Source organism: Durio zibethinus, chromosome 8 (assembly GCF_047325235.1).
Source record: "Durio zibethinus cultivar Kanyao isolate XHJ-2024 chromosome 8, ASM4732523v1, whole genome shotgun sequence".
NCBI lineage: Eukaryota > Viridiplantae > Streptophyta > Magnoliopsida > Malvales > Malvaceae > Durio > Durio zibethinus.
In genome coordinates, this window is record NC_143169.1 from 27,994,709 (window position 1) to 28,012,722 (window position 18,014).

At 39.8% G+C, this 18,014-nt stretch overlaps 1 non-coding gene and 3 pseudogenes across 1 annotated transcript; all 4 read left to right on the forward strand.

Annotated features, from left to right (window-relative positions):
• The first annotated feature begins 1,389 nt into the window (after nucleotides 1-1,389).
• Nucleotides 1,390-3,162, forward strand: LOC149517812 (18S ribosomal RNA; annotated as a pseudogene).
• Nucleotides 3,163-3,509: 347 nt separating this feature from the next.
• On the forward strand, nucleotides 3,510-4,809 carry LOC149517813 (18S ribosomal RNA; annotated as a pseudogene).
• A 289-nt stretch (nucleotides 4,810-5,098) lies between these two features.
• On the forward strand, nucleotides 5,099-5,254 carry LOC149517814 (5.8S ribosomal RNA). Its single transcript, XR_016344747.1, has one exon. It is a non-coding gene; the product is annotated as a 5.8S ribosomal RNA (ribosomal RNA).
• A 232-nt stretch (nucleotides 5,255-5,486) lies between these two features.
• LOC149517815 (25S ribosomal RNA) lies at nucleotides 5,487-8,766 on the forward strand (annotated as a pseudogene).
• Nucleotides 8,767-18,014: the final 9,248 nt, after the last annotated feature.

The following is an 18,014-nucleotide window of genomic DNA, read 5'->3' on the forward strand; positions in this document are numbered from 1 at the left end:
GTTCTAAAGTCTTTTCCATCTAAGTGCCACTCTGCTCATAGCTAGGGTCTTCTAGAGGCTTTTTCTCTAGGTGCTATGGTGCCTATCACTATGCCTATGCCCAGCCTTTCTGGAACATTTGATGCCTACACACTAGACTACCTTTAGGCTTTTCTAGGCATTTTCATATCTATGTGCATGGCCTATCTCTAGATGGTTCTAGGCCTTTTTATGTCTGACTACCTATGCCACATCCCGGGGTGCCCTTAAACCTTCTAGCAAGTAGTCCTCATGCCTAGCATTGTGCAACTTACCATGAGTTTACTCTTACACTTTGGCCTTAGCTTTGGTCTTCACACTTGGTTAAAGTATGTGCCTTTAAGACCTTGGTCTCAATCCTTCCTAGTGATTCACCCGTACCATCTCTAGCAAGTCTCAACCATGACCTTCTTGGTCTAGGACTCATACACAGTTAATGACATCTATGGCTGATGGTGCCCCAGAACCTAAACTAAGTCCCTAAATTAGGCAATGGCTCCCTAGGGTAGTGCAAGTAGAAACTGTTATCTCAGGCTTGGTCTTGCCAAGTTTCTCAAGTATTTGGTAATCTAGTGGTCCTTTCTCATCGACCACAAAAATGCCTTCGTCTGGCCAAGCCCATGCATGCAACTAATGCTATCCAAAACCTCAAGAACAAGTCTCTAAATCAGGCAATGTCCCCTTAGGGTGGTGGCAGTGGAGTTTGCATGTGAGGCCCTAACCAGACCAAGCATTGGTGGTGTCATGTCATTATTGCCTATTGGTTAGCAAGGGCAGTCTCATGGCCATTGCTTCTATTTTTCCCATGCCAAGTGGTTATGGCATGGCCTTGTACATCATTTCCTCTATTTACTCATCAAGTAATCGATTGGGTAGGTTATGGACTAGTGTGCATGGTTGCTACCACATGTATGCAATAGGCATATGAGTGGTGCTATGGTTATGTGTGTTGATAGGCTCTATGCTTGATTCATCAAACTGTTGACATGTCATCCTCTTCAATCTCCCCTATGTGGTCATCGTATCCTAGGGGCACAATCAGGATCTTATGCTACATACCTAAATCGATTGAAACTAGATGTCTTGGCATCCTTCATTTGTTTTGTGTCCTTAGGGCTATGGGTTAGACCTCGATCATGCCACATGTCCTAGGTGTGCCACCCAAACCTCTGTGGCCACATTGGTGTAATAGTGTTCAATCAAGCTCTTAGATGTGAAATGTTTTATGGGCACATGATTTTAAACCTTGTTCATTCGATGCTATGCATTTTACATGCTCAACATGCATAAGACTTGTGCTCCATGTTGGCTCTCTTTGTCACTCTATTAGTGCATTGAGGCCTATGTGGTGTCAACATCCTAAAGGAATGCTACGTGGTTGATCCTGTTAGTGTCAAAAGCTTGTCTCAAAGATTAAGCCATGCATGTGTAAGTATAAACTAATTCAAACTGTGAAACTACAAATGGCTCATTAAATTAATTATAGTTTGTTTGATGGTATCTACTACTCAAATGACCATAGTAATTCTAGAGCTAATACGTGTAATAAACCCCAACTTCTAAAAGGGATGCATTTATCATATAAAAGGTTGACGCGAGCTTTGACCATTGCTTTAATGATTCATAGTAACTTAACAAATCGTACAGCCTTTATGCCGGTGATGCATGATTCAAATTTCTACCTTATCAAATTTCAATGGTAGGATAATGGCCTACCATGGTGGTGAAAGGTAACAGAGAATTAAGGTTCAATTTCGAAGAGGGAGCCTAAGAAATGACTAGTAAATCTAAAGAAGGTAGCAAGTGTGCAAATTACCTAATCCTGACATAGGGTGGTAGTCATAATAAATAATGATATCAGGCTCTATGAGTTTGGTAATTGAAATGAGTACAATCTAAATCCCTTAATAAGGATCTATTGGAGGGCAAGTCTGGTGCCAGTAGCTATGGTAATATCAATTTTAATGGGATATATTTAAGTTATTGCAGTTAAAAAGCTCATGGTCAAAATTAGGGTTAAGTTATTTGGTTTGCCCACAGTGAGCATTGATCTACTCATCCTTCTGCTAGAGATGTGCTCCTAGCCTTACTAATAGAGTCATTCCTCTAATGCTATTATTTTGAAAAAATTAGAGTGCTCAAAGTAGGCCTATGCTTGTATACATTAGCATACGATAACATCATAGGATTTATATCCTATGATGGTGGCCTTTGAGATCAAAGTAATGATTAACAAGGATAGTCAAGGGTATTCGTATTTCATAGTCAGAGGTGAAATTTTTTGATTTATGAAAGATGAACAATTGTGAAAGCATTTACCAAGGATGTTTTCATTAATCAAGAATGAAAGTTATGAGCTTGAAGATGATCAGATATCATCCTAGTCTCAACCATAAATGATGTCGACCAAGGATCGATGGATGTTACTTTCAGGACTCCATCGACACCTTATGAGAAATCAAAGTCTTTGAGTTCTGGAGGGAGTATGGTTACAAGGCTAAAACTTCAAGGAATTGATGGAAGGGCACCACTAGGAGTGCAACCTATGGCTTAATTTGACTCAATGCAGGGAAACTTACCAAGTCTAGACATAGTAAAGATTGATAAACTGAAAGCTCTTTCTTGATTCTATGCTTGATTCTATGGGAGGTGGTGCATGGTAGTTCTTAGTTGGTGGATTGATTTGTCTAGTTAAATCCATTAACGAACAAGACCTCTGCTTGCTAGCTAGCTATATGGAGGTGATCCTTTATGGCTAGCTTCTTAGAGGGACTATGGCTACTTAAGCTAAGGAAGTTTAAGACAATAATAGGTTTATGATGCCCTTAGATGTTTTGGGTTGCACATGTGCTACACTGATGTATTCAATGAGTCTATAGCCTTAGCTGACAAGTCCAGGTAATCTTTGAAATTTCATCATACTGGGGATAGTAAGTATGAGTCATCAGCTCATGTTGACTACATCATTGCCTTTTTTACACACCACCCATCCTACTAATTGAATGTCTAGTGAAGTGTTTGGATCATGGTGACATGGATGGTTTGTTACCTGTGACATCATGGGAAGTCCACTGAACCTTATCATTTAGAGAAAAAAGAAGTTGTAACAATGTTTCTATAGGTGAACCTGGGGAAGGATCATTGTTGAAACTTGCTCAATGAATGACCCACAAATGTGTTAATGAGACACTAAGAGGGCAAGCGTGCCTTCATGCCATAAGCCCTTTCTAGCCCTGGGCATATGCGACGATCAATTTGTTTTGCCTATCAAGTGGGAAAAATGATTGGTATCATCGTCTGTGGCCAAATAACGAGCCCTCGATGCATATCACACTAAGGAACTAGAATGAAAAAAACACGTGTAATGTTGCTATCCCTTTCATAGTGTGTTCGCAGGTGGCACCGTGACTCTTTTGTCATGGAAAACCAAAATGACTCTCAGTAATAGATATCTCGAGTCTCGCATTGATGAAGAATGTAGCAAAATGTTATACTTGGTGAGAATTGCAAAATCCCATGTGTAGAAAAATTCTTGTATTTTTGTTGGCATCTACAAAACATTTAGCTAAAAAATCAATGTAGAAGATTTTGTGGCCATTTGAAAAAAGTGTCCCCATTTCAGACACTTGAATGGCTATTGACTGTGAACCGTAAAAACATTGATGCTCATTAAGTGGGTGTGAGTTATTAAGGTTCATTAGGGGATAAGGGGCCAATATAAGGGCCAAGGACCAGCACCCATCACACATCATGTGTGCATACCCCCTGGCCCCCCACCTCTAATCATTGAAACCCCCACTGCTGTCGATTCGGTTCTTTGATGATGCTATTGTGATTGGAGTAATGATTAATAAGGATAGTCAAGGATATTCGTATTTAATAGTCAAAGGTGAAATTCTTGGATCTATGAAAGATGAACAACTGTGAAAGCATTTGCCAAAGATGTTTTCATTAATCAAGAATAGAAGTTGAAGGCTCAAAGATGATTAGATACTGTCTTAGTCTTAACCATAACAATGCCAACCAAGGATCAATGGATGTTACTTTTAGGACTCCTCTTGCACCTTATAAGAAATCAAAGTCTTTGGGTTTCAAGTGGAGTATGGTCATAAGGCTAAAACTTAAAGGAATTGATGAAAGGGCACCATTAGTAGTGGAGCCTATGGCTTAATTTAACTCAACACATGGAAACTTGCCAAGTTTAGACATATTAAGGATTGATAGATTAAGAGCTCTTTTTTTATTCTATGGGTGGTAGTGCATGGCCATTCTTAGTTGGTGGAGTGATTTGTTTGGTTAATTCAATTAACAAATGAGACCTCAGCCTACTAACTAGCTATGCAAAGGTGAACCTTCATGGCTAGCTTCTTAGAATGACTATGGCCTTTTAGCCTAAGAAAGTTTGAGGCAATAACAAGTCTATGATACCCTTTGATATTTTGGGCCACACACATAATACACTAATGTATTCAATGTGTCTATAGCCTTGGCTGATAAGGTCAGGGAATTTTTGAAATTTCATCATGATAGGGATAGATCATTGCCATTGTTGGTCTTCAATAAGGAATTCCTAGTAAGCATGAGTCATCAGCTTGCATTAACTACATCCCTACCCTTTGTACACACCACCTATTACTCCTACCAATTGAATGGTCCATAAAGTGTTCAAATCATGGCAACGTGGATGGTTTGTTACCTACGACATCATGAGAAGTCCAGTAAACTTTATCATTTAGAGGAAGGATAAGTCATAACAAGGTTTTCATAGGTGAACTTGTGGAAGGATCATTGTTGAAACTTGCTCAATGAATGACACATAAATATGTTAACAAAACATTGATGGGGTGAGGTTGCCTTCATGCCCTAAGGCTATTTCGATTATGGCTGTGCACGATGGTCACTCTGTTTTACCTGTCAAGTGAGCCAAACAATCAATGTCATCACTTGTGGTTGAATAACGAATCCCTACATGAATCGCACTAAGGGATCGAAATGAAAAAAAGCATGTGTACCATTGTCATCGATTCACATTGCATGCATGGGTGGCACTATGACTCTTTTTGTCATGAAAAACCAAAATGACTCTCAACAATGGATATCTCGACTCTTGCATCGATGAAGAACATAGTGAAATATGATACTTGGTGTGAATTGTAGAATCCCATGAGCCATCGAGTTTTTGAATGCAAGTTTCACCCCAAGCCATTAGGCCAAGGGCTTGATTGCCTAGGTGTCATGCATCATCACCCCCTCTAACCCCCCACCCATCGAGCTTCAAGCGAGGGGGAAAAATATGGCCTCCTATGATCTTGTCGGTTGTTGTTGGCCTAAAAGTGAGCCCCCGACAGTGATAGTGCTGTGACTATTACTGGTAAAGATCCTAACATGCATTGTCTCTAGTAATGAGCATTTATTTTCCATTTGAACCCCATCAGACCCCTTGCATCACTCAATCAATGCTCGCATCATGACCCTAGGTTAGGTAAGATTACTCTTTGAGTTTAAGCATATCAATAAGTAGAGGAAAAGAAACTTACCAAGATTCCCCTAGTAACAACGAGTGAATTGGGAAAAGCCTAACTTGATAATCAAACACCTTCGATGTCCAAATTGTAGTCTAGAGAAGCATCCTCAATGGTGGACTGGGCCCAAGTCCACTAAAAAGAGGTATCAAAGAGGGTGAAAGCCTTGTTATACCTAGACCTTGTCACACCAGGAGGCTATCTGCGAGTCAAGTTGTATAAGAATATAGCCTTAATCGGGTAGTAAATTTATCCAAGGCTGAATACAAGGAAAAGACCAATAACAAACAAGTATCATGAGGGAAAGATGAAAAGGACTTTAAGAAAAGAGCCAAAAAGTGCATGAAATTATCGGTAGAGAAGTAGATAGGGTCTAGGGATGTGCCTCAGTTGGATGTGGAATGGCCATAACTGGTCCACCAATCGGCTTGGGGCATGGATCGATGCGGATCATGGCAATGGCCCAAGCTTGAGCTTTTTATATGCCTACAGAGATGTTGTTGCCTCTATCATGGAATGCAACACATGCCATCTAGATGTGTGTCAAACCACATGTGCTCCTAGGGTCAACCTATAGGCTCCCCATCTAGCCCATCTTGAAATACAAACCAAGGAGTTTGACATTTGTGCAAGTCAATGAGCTAGAAAACCCATAAGGTGCAAGGAAACTAATTGGCAAGATCCCTCACAAGTGCACTACCAACCAACCTTGATCTTTTAAACTACGCCTGAGTGAGGTGAAGGCAGAGAAAACTCTAGTGAAAGCCCACAGTAATACTAACATGCAAATCATTCATCTGTCTTGGGTATAGGGTGAAAAATAAATTGAAATGTCTAGTAGCTAGCTCCCTCTAAAGTTTCTCTCAGGATAGCTGGAGCCCTTAGCAAGTTCTATCAAGTAAAGCCAATTATTAGAGGCATCAGAGGTGCAACACCTTAACCTATTCTCAAACTTTAAATAGGTAAGAGGGTGAGGCTACTTCATGGAGCTATTCCATGGAATCGTGAGCTCCAAGTGGGCCATTTTGTTAAGCAAAACTGGCGATGCAAGATGAACTAGAAGCTAGGTTATGATGTCTAATTGTATGCTAACCTAGAACCCACAAGGGGTGTTAGTCAAATAAGACAATAGGACAGTGGTAATAAAAGTCAAAATCCACTAAAGAATGTGTAATAACTCACCTGCCAAATCAACTAGTCCTAAAAATGGATGGTGCTTAAGCACATGACCTATATATGGCTGTTAGGGCAAAGGCCAAGCCTTAATGAATAGCATGGTGTGGAGGCACTGCAAAACCCAAAGCATGAGCAGAGTGACCATCAGTATAGATCTTGGTGGTAGTAGCAAATATTCAAATAAGAACTTTAAAGGCTAAAAAAAGGAAAGGCTCCATGTGAATGGCACTTGCATGTGGGTTAGTCGATCCTAAAAGATGGGGAAGGGTAATCCGATAGCACATCCAGCATAAGCTTTAAAAGGGAATCAAGCTAAAATTCCTAAACCAAGATGCGGTGATTAATGGCAATGTTAAGGAGTCTTAAGATGTTGGTGAGGGCATCAGGAAGAGTTATCTTTTCTATTTAATGGCTTACCTACCTTGGAAATGGCTCAACCAAAGGTAGGGTCCAACAACGAAAAAAGCACTACACATTGCATGGTGTTTAATGTGCCCCTGGCGACCTTTGAAAATCCAAAAGATGAACTACCATCCATGCCCAGTCATACTCATAACCTCATCAGGTCTCTAAGGTGAACAACCTCTAGTCGATGAACCAATGTAAGTAAAGGATGTTGGTAAAATGGATTTGTAACCTTGGGAAAAGGGTTGGCTCTGAAGGCTAGGCATGAGGGTCCCAATCTTGAACCCATTGGCTACTGGTGCACTACTCGAGCTACTCTTACAATGAGAATGGGTCATCATATACCAGCTAGAGGATGGACTAGGAATGGCTCCCTTCAGGGTCTTTCTTAGATGACAAATAGTCGACTCAGAACTATTATGAACAAGGGGAATCCAACTATTTAATTAAAATAAAGCATTGCAATGGTCCCCATGAATGCTCACTCAATGTGATTTTTGCCCAGTGCTCTGAATGTCAAAGTGAAGAAATTCAACCAAGTGTAGGTAAATAACAGAAGTAACTATCACTCTCATAGGGTAACCAAATGCCTCGTCATCTAATTAGTGATGTGCATGAATGGATTAACGAGATTCCCACTATCCCTATCTACTATCCAACAAAACCATAACTAAGGGAATAAGCTTGGCAGAGTCCAACTTTGTGAAATAACTTGAGAGGTATAGAATAAGTGGGAGCCCTTGGGCAAAATTGAAATATCACAACTTTTAACATTATTTTACTTATTTCATGAATTAAAGGTAGGGCATGACCCCTTTTTTTGGAACCAAAACTGCCCTTGGTCGATCAATCCAAGTAGAGGACCTTTTTAGGTGGAGAGTTTGACTAAGGCGGCACATTTGTTAAAAGATAATGCAGGTGTCCTAAGATTAGCTCAACAAGAATAGAAATCTTATGTGGAACAAAAGGGTAAAAGCTCATTCGATTCTATTTTCTAGTATAAATATGAATCATGAAAGTGTGGCCTATCGATCTTTTAGACCTTTAAAATTTGAAGCTATAGGTGTTAGAAAAGTTACCAGAGGGAGAATTGGCTTTTGATAACCAAGCATTCATAACGACATTGTTTTTTGATTCTTTGATGTTGGCTCTTCCTATCATTGTAAAGCAGAATTCACCAAGTGTTAGATTGTTTGCCCACCACTAGGAAACACGAGCTAGGTTTAGACTACCATGAGTTAGGTTAGTTTTACCCTACTAATGGTAGCGTCACACCTAGTATGAGAGGAAATGTTGATTCGCACAATTGGTCATCATGTCTGGTTGAAAAGCTAGTAATGTGAAGCTACCATGCACTAGATTATGACTAAACACCTCTAAGTCAGAATCCAGGCTAGAAATAATGCACACACCCTTTGCCTGATTGCCAACCTGTAGTAGGGGCCCATGGCCTTCAATGGCACATGTCATAGGTGCAGCCCTTACGACAAACAAGCCAAACGGGCCTCCTTAGGGCTCAATTCCCATGGAGTGGTGGGTAAAATCCTTTACAGATAGCTTAAATATGTGACAAGGTATTGTAAGTGGTAGAGTGGCCTTGTTACCATGATCCACTAAGATTCAGCCCTTCATCGCTTTGATTCATCCCTCCCTCACTTCACACCAACCAAAGTCCACTCACTTCATTTTTACACTGCATACCTCTAGGGTTGCGAATGAATGATGTTCTCTATTGCAATCAATTTGGCTAGGCGATGACATCCCACCCTCAGGAGTCCAAGTAAACAACAACCAAATGCCCTTCGTATTTGTTAGAAGGAAGGGCTTGCCCTTGGTACAGGAACTTGCCTTGAACTCCATTAGCACACACTGGCCCTTAGTGCAAGTTGTTGACTCAAACACCATCGACAACATCTGGACCTTGGTTGGTGCAGACAATCACATCAAACATAATCGATAGATGCTAGCCTATTGTTACCTTGGACACCATATGTAAATGCTAGCACCATGGTGTGGGATGTTGACTCAAACACCAACGCCAGATGCTGGCACTTTATGTGAGCACTTACCTTAACCATCGTCGGTCCAAGTGGGCCCTTGGTGTAGGTTGTTACCTTGAACACCTCTTTGGTAGATGTTGGTACTTGGTACGGCATGTGTATCATGACCCTCCCACCTAAGGCACTTGTTTGCCCCTTGATCACCATCAACACCAAATGGTGCTTGGTGCATATGTCACAAGCGGTCTTAAGCCAAACCTCGTGTGACCTTGGATAGGGAATTGACTCCATTTGCTAAAGGGGTAAATGATACATTAGTACTCACCAGCTATTTGGGTCCAACTCAAATAAAATTCAAATTTGGCTTGGTTATTATCAAGTCAAGCTCAAACTTGAGTAGCTGGACTTATCGATCGAGCCAAGTTCAGTAATTCTTATTCCTAACTCAAGTAGCTCACAAGCCTAATTGACCTTTTATATTTTAATTATTTTAATTAATAAAATATCTTGAACTTGAGTTTGAGCTCAAGCACAACTAATTGAGCATTTGTCAAATAAAAGAATCGAGCCTAATCGAGCAAGCTTAAGTAGCTTAAATTCTATCTTAAGTCAAAATTAAGCTAAAAAATAAAACTTAATGGAGTTTGAGCTTCAAATTTTGAGTTGAGCTTGAGTCAAGTTTTGAGCTTTAAATTTTGAGTCAAGCTTAAGCTTGAGCTTAATGCTATATCGGCTTAAACTCGATCGATTTCATCTTATTGTCTACCTAAGTCAGCATACTAAACTCAAGTGCTTAGCATAATTCTAGCTTGTCAAAGATTATGCTGCAGTGTTGGGCCTTCTGGAAGCCCACAAATACTGATCCTCCAGGATTGTGTTTAGGTGTGTTTGTACCTTGGTCTGACCATTCATCCATACCTAAGTCTAATTGTGTGTCTGTGCATCACTCACTAGCTTTTGCACTTTGTACCTAAGTCTTGGCTCAATTCTGTCAAACTTGAATACTATGCCTAAGCCTATGGAATCTTGATCACTACCCATACCACTGTTTTAGGCTAGTTCCTAATGACCTGGGCCTCTAATAGGCCTCAAGGCTTGGTCCCCATAGATGTCATAGATGTCAGACCATATCCCTTTAGAACTGGAATTGCTTCTAGACTCAAAAAGAACCCTTAGGCCTAGACCAGCTTATGGATCATAACACATACATAAGCATTGCCTACCTTTAGGACATGTAGGCCAGTGGACTTGGCACATGCTAGCCCTTTATGCGGGCAGTTCCCTCAAAAAGAATCAGCACATGCTAGGCTACACACCATATGCAGGTATCTTAGGCCTGAGCCATGCACCATGCACCATGCACCATGCACACTACGATTGGGTGTAGGTAAGTTCAGGTACATCTTTAATTTCTACAGTACCGATGCCATTTTTATGGCTTGTAAATTCATATAAATGATCACCAATGCCCACATCAGGGCCTAGCTTAATTATGCCTAACTTGAACATTATGTCTGAGCCTCTGTAGTCTTGATCACTGACCATACCACTATTCTAGGCTAGTTCCTTAAGAATTGGGCTTTCAATAGGTCTCAAGGCTTGGTCCCCCTAGTTGTTGAACCCTATCCTACTAGAACTAGAACTGTTCCTTGACTTGGAAAGAACCTGTAGGCTTAGACCAGCTTGTGAACCGAGACACATACACATTCTTTGACTACCATCAGGATATGTTATCCCTTGGTCTTGACACATGCTTCATCTCGACACATGCTTTGACCACCATCAGCACATACTGGCCCTTTATATGGGTAGTTCCCTTAAAAACCATCAGCACATGCTAGGTCGAGCACTACACGCAGGTATCCTGGGCCTTGGCCATGTACCATGCATAGCATGACCAAGTAGTAGGTGGATTCAGGCACATCTTCATATTTTTGCTAAGACAATGCCATTTTTATGGCTTGTAAATTGATATAAGCACATAACAGTGCCTGCACTTGGGCTTCACTCAACTCTGTCAAACTAGCCTAGAATAGTGGTATGATTAGTCTGCAATACTTGGCCTTCTAGAATAGCACCATGCCTGAACCTCTAGAGTCTTGATCACTGCCTGTACCATTGTTCTGGGCTAGTTTCCCATGACTTGGGCCTTTAATATGCCTCAAGGCCTAGTTCCCCTAGCTGTCAAACCCTATCCCACTAGAATTGGAACTATTCCTCAACTTAGAGAGAACCCTTAGGCCTGGACTAGTTTTCAGACCATGACACATGCATATGCACATGCACATGCCTTGACCACCATCAACACCTAATGAACTATTTTGCATACACATGCTTTGACCATCATCAGGACATGTTGGCCCTTGGTCTCGATACATGTATCAACTATCATCAGCACATGTTGGCCTTTGGTGTGGGTTGTTGCCTCAAACACCATCGTTAAATGTTGGCACTTGGTGCAACATCTGTACCATGACCCTATCACCACTCTTTAATCCCTTTCAAGGCACTTGTTTGTCCCTTGAGTGCCATCAACACCAAATGATACTCAGTGCATGTGTCATGGGCTCTAATTTTAAGCCAAACTCCGTGTGACCTTAAACATGTAATTGACTCTATGTGCCTAAGTCAACCTATGAAACTCAAGTGCTTAGTATAATTCTAGCTTGTCAAAGATTGTGCTGCAATACTTGGCCTTCTAAAAGCCCCAAAATTTGATCCTTCTAGGACTGTGTTTAGGCATGCCCACACTTAGGTCTAACCATGCACCCATACCTCAATCAGTAGTGCCCTCACTTTGGTTTGGCTGTGTGCTTGCATATCACTCACTAACAACTGCACTTGGGCCTAGCTTCATTTTGTCAAACTTGAACACTATGCCTAAGCCTTTGGAGTCCTAATTGCTACCCATACCATTGTTCTATGCCAATTCCCTATGACCTAAGCCTCTAATAAGGCTCAAGGCCTGGTCCACTTGGATGTCAAACCCTATCCTATTAGAACTAGAATTGCTCTTTAACTCGAAAAAAACCTTAGGCCTAGAAAAGCTTGTAGACCATGACACATGCACATGCCTCAACCTCCATCAACATCAAATGACCCTCGATGCATGTGTCACGGATCACACAAAAGTTCAAGACCAAAAGGGTCATGTAACGAGACTTGCTTATGATGATATGGGTAATGAACTAGGAAGGATTGAAACAGAAGCCTTAAAGGCACTTACTTTACCTAAGTGTGTGGGTCAAGCCAAGGCCAAAGTGCAGGAGTGCACTCAAGGTAAGTTGCACAGTGATAGGGATGAAGGCTACTCATTGGAAGTTTCTAGAAAGCCCCAAGATGTGGCACAAGCAGTCAGGCACAAAAGGCCTAGAACCACCTAGAGATAAGCTAGGCTTACAAGCATGGAAACTTTTAGATCAACCTAGAAATAGGCCAAATAGGTGGGCATGAAAGGGCTAGAGAAGCTTGGAGGCAAGTGAGGTGTGAGGGCACTGAAGGTTCCAAAAGGGTTAGGCACATGCATAGTGATGGGCACTATAAAGCCTAGATGGGGAAGCCTCTAGAAAGCTCTAGTTGTAGGTAGAGTGGCACCAAATGGAGAAGGCTCAAGAACTAGCTAAGCATGAACACTCAAGGGAAGTGCCTAAAATTTTCCAAATAAGGGGCTCAACAAGGAAACTGAAACTAGCATATCTTTAGAAAGGCCTTAGCCAACCTTATTAGAGCCTGGGCACCCTATAAATGTCTAGAAGGCCTTTAATGGACATACACTTGGATTCATTCTAACCACAAATGCCAAGGGGGCTCAAGCATCAATAGGTGAGTCTCCCCTTGATTTGTACAGAAGCCATAATCAAGTGACAACAAGAGAATCAAGCGTATAAAGCATTAGGGACTTAGGCCTTGAGAGCCTTTGTAGAGAACACATAAGGACTGTGTTCCAAGAGTAAGTGTACATACCCCATCAAGTAAATAAACTACTCTTGCCTTAACCATTTCCTTCCTAGATTTCTCCTAAACTCCTAGGAGGTTTGTCAAGTTTCAGCATAAGTTCATAGCACAAAGAGTCGATTAAAGGCTAACTTAGGTATACGGATGATAGTTTCCTACCTAAGGCTACACAATAGCTAGGCATGTAGATGGTAGTTTCCTAGGCTACGCACCATGCAAACCAAGATCGGATAGTAGGTAGGTTCAAGCACATCTTCATATTTTTGCCATGCTAATGCCATTTTTATGGCTTGTAAATTCATATAATGGTCTTCTAAGCCTTCATGAGAAGTTTCATGGCAAGATGAACCATTTTCTATTTCTCATGATTTTTAAAATTTTTTATAGTTTAGGATTTTTTGAAATTATTTTAAGAGTTTTGGCCCAAATTTTGGTGTACATGATCTTTGTATTTCTTTTGGCATCCACAAAAAAATTCAGCTAAAAAATCAAAGTATGGAAAATTTTGTGGCCATTTGAAAAAAGCATACCCATTTCAGACACTTGAATTGCTATTAGATGTGAACTTATAAATGCTCTTATGCTTATTAAAGGGGGAGAGTTGTCAAGGTTCCTTGGGGGATAAGGGCCAATATAAGGGCTGAGGATAGCACCCATCGCACATCATACAGTCACCCTCTAGCCCACCACCCATAATTGTTAGATCCCTCAATGCCATCGATCAGGTTCTCTGATGATGCCCTAATGATGGTGCTATAGGCAAAAGAATGCAGTGCCAGCACATGCCTGAGCCCAACATTCTCATTATGGCCTAAAATCAAACTTTGGCTAAGGCCTTAACCATCAATAGCATATGCTACTGCATGTTACGGGCACATGCCTTAACCATCAATAGCACAAGTTGGCCCTTGGTACAAGCACTTGTCTTAATCACCATTGGCATAAGTTGGCCCTTGGTATGGGCACTTGCCTTGATTACCATCAACACATGCTAGCGCTTGATGTAGGTACATACCTCGATCTAGCCTTTGGTACAGGCACATGCCATAATTAGCATTGGCATAATCTAGACTTGGTACAGACATATACCTCAATCAGCATTAGCACAGGATGGCCCTTGGTGTGAGCAATTACCTCAAACACTATCAGCACAAGTTGGGCCTTGGTATGAACACATGCCTCGACCACCATTGGCACTTATGAACCCTTAGTGCAGGATATGCCTATTTGAAAAAGTGTCTCCATTTTAAACACTTTAATGTCTACTATTGAAATATTTGTAAAATCTTTCATGCTTTTTAAGTGGTGATTTTTTGGGCCCCCCTTTCCTCCCCATAAAGGGAAAAGGTGTGCATGATGAGCTTGTCATTACATATATCCATAACAACATATTTGGAGCAAAATCCAAGCCATGCATGCCTTCTAGCTATGTTGTTAGGTAATTGTTAGGTGATTGGTTGCTTCAGTGACCTGCAATCATCCATTGCCCTAATCAATTAGCATGCATGAGAAAAAGGCTTAGCTATGCCAAGTTTATACCCATGCCTACAGCTGATGTTGTGCTAAACCATAAACCAAGCCCTTAAATTGGCCTTTTGTCTATTGCATGGAGCTTAGACACTTCCTAGGTTGGCTAAGACCTTTGCAAAATCTAGCTGGTTCCAAGCTCCCTGTTGAGCCTCATGTCTGAAAGTGTTTGGGCACACTACTTGAGTGCCCATGACTAGCAGGTTTTAGAATATTCCATATTTAATCACTGTTTTTCTTAGAGGTAGGGCCTTCCAAAGCCTTTCTTATCTGGCACTATAGTACCTATTGCTATTCCTACACATGGCCCTTCTAGAACCTTTAATGGCCATGCATGTGGCCTACCTCTAGGCTTTTCTAGACTCTTCTACACTTGTGCACCTAGCCTGTCTCTAGGCTAATCTAGAGCCTTTTGTGCCTACCTTCTCATGCCACTTTTTTAAGGCATTCTAGATCTTTCCAATGAGTAGTCCCCATTCTCAATACTAGGCTGCTCACCTCACCATACTCTTGCACCTTAGCCTAGGCCCTAGTTTGCTCACTAAGCCTAGTATGTGCCCTTAAGACCTTAGTCTCAATCCTTCCAGCTCTTTCACCTACACCAAGTTGAAAAACCTGAATCTATCAACTAACTTGGCTTAGGACTTTGTGTGCAGACCATGACATTCTATCACACTTGTTAAATCGATGTCCCACTCTCATCTTAATGGTCTTTGGCACACAATGGTTCTTGGTACAACATCATAGTCATCTTTTATTCTGGTCATAATCCCAATATGATTCCTATGAAACCAATGTTTGTCAATTTAAGTAGTGCCTTAGTTGGTGATATGCCATTACCTTCTCTTCATGCTTAATTGGCCCTTTGGGGCATGCAGCACTTGTATCACATAGGCTTCTATGATCCTAGCTTGTTGAAGCATGCAACACCTCTATGCCTAACGTGCCATTACTCTCTTCTCTACACCATGGGGTCTTTACCCTCTTCTAGCACTCAATGGGCCTTTTTAGGTGTACAGTGCACAAGTGTAGGGTGTCCATGCTTATGTCTAGGCCATTACCCTTTCTTTAACAAACCATCCATCTCCAGGGCCGGTGTCACCTATGCCTCTACCTTAATAAGGCAACATCAGTAAGATACATTGAAGTGGTGCTTAGCTTAGTAGCATCTCCTACATACTCGTGGCCTAAAAGTACTACTCCATCCCTTATAGATAGTTGTCTACTTCTTTGGCTATCCTAGTCCCCTTGAACTCCTTGGGCTTAGGAATCTCCACACAAGTCTTAGACACTCCAGTAATCATGCCATTCCCAATGGCTGTCTTACAAGCAGCAAACTCCTTCTTGAGTGCCTCCATCTCCTTATGCATGGTCTCCATCTAGGCCTCCAAGGCTTCATTCCTCTAGGCGATCATGTCAATGGCCTTATTTAGAGCCGCTTGCAACTCACTTTTGAACTCTTCCTCCATTGAGTCTAATGCCTTGATGTGAGTCTCAACCTCATCAAGCTTCTCTTTTACGTCACTAGCTGTCACCTCTACCTTAGATAGCCTCCCATCCATGGTAGACTAGATGTCCCTTGAACTAGCTTTCTTCCCTCTTCCATAGCCTTACTCCTAGGCCTCTGGTTGCTGGCTAGCAACATTACTCTGGGATGCCATTTCTGCAAATGCCTTAAGTGTGATCTGAATATCACCGAACAGAACCTACTCTGATACCAACTATCATAGGCTTGGACCTTTAAACCAAAATACAAGCAGCCTTAGACTAGGAATGAGCTCCTTATGTCTAAGTCAGCCTATGAACTAAGCATGTGGGCACTAGACCAACTAGAAAGGCAAAATATGCAAGTTTGAGAGAATAAGAGAATGTTGGAATATGTTGTATATTACTGAAGACAAAATGTGTTTGATGATGTACAACTAAGGGTAGGGTGACCCTCTATTTATAGTTGAGGCCCTAGGACTAATTATGGCTACTTCTTAAAATCAAAAGATTACATTATTCCAAGAATTAAGGGATTTACACATTAATACATAGATTAAACCCTGATTCTAAGGACCTCTTCCTGATTCTTAGGGTTGACCAGATCTTCCCACTGAATGCTACCAATCTTGGATGCCTCTAGAAGATTCTGGATCTGCCAATCTCCCCTGGATCCACCTAGTTAAAGTGCGAGCATGTTGCAGGCTAGGTTCTGGTTGGGCGGTCTAGACATTTCTCCCATGCTTATTATGCCAACCCCTGCAATAGTCCCTAGTGCTTGAACCTATTAATATTTAAACAATTAATAAGTAAAATATTTAAAAAATAAATTTGTTTATCGAATAAGTTTAAATAGTTATGTTTATTTTAACACTTATTTATTTTAAATCGTTATGACTTTTAGTTTTCTCATATAACAATTGTTTTTGTTCATACAAGCTTATTCAAATTAAAATAATATTAATTTATTACTATTTCGACAATTAATAAGAAAAAATTTTTAAATAAATATGTTTACCAAACAAGTTCAAATAGTTACAACTATTTGAGTAATTATTTATTTCAAATTGTTATGACCTTTTGTTTTGCCATAAAACAATTGTATCAATTCATATAAACTTATTCAAAATAAAATAATACTAATTTATTAATATTCCCAAAATTAATGAGTAAGAGATTTAAAAAATGAATCTATTTACCGTACAAGTTCAAATAGTTATAACTAATTGAACAATTATCTATTTCAAATCATTATGACCTTTTGTTTTGTCATAAAACAATTGTTTTTGTTCATTCAAGCTTATTTCGAATAAAATAATATAAATTTATTAATATTTCAAAAATTACTAAGTAAAAATTTAAAAAATAAATCTATTTTCTGAATACATTCAAATAGTTATAACTATTTGAATAATTATCTATTTCAAATAGCTATGACCTTTTTTTTTGTCATAAACCAATTGTTTCTATTTATATAAACTTATTTGAAATAAAATAATACTAATTTACTAATATTTCAAAAATTAATAAATAAAAGATTTAAAAAATAAATTTATTTATCGAGCAAGCTCAAATAGTTATGACTATTTGACAAAACAAAAGTCATAACGATTTGAATTATATAATTGTTCAAATAGTCATAACTATTTAAACTTATTTGGTAAACAAATTCATTTTTTAAATCATTTACTTATTAGTTGTCTGAATATTAATAAATTTGTATTATTTTAATTGAAACAAGCTTTTATGAATACAAAATAAATATTTTATAACAAAATAAAAGGTTATAGCAATTTTAAATAGGTAACTATTCAAATAGTCATAACTATTTAAACTTGTTTGATAAACAGATTTAGTTTTTAAATCTCTTACTTATTGATTTTTGAAATATTAATAAATTAAAATTATGTTATTCTTAATCAGTTGT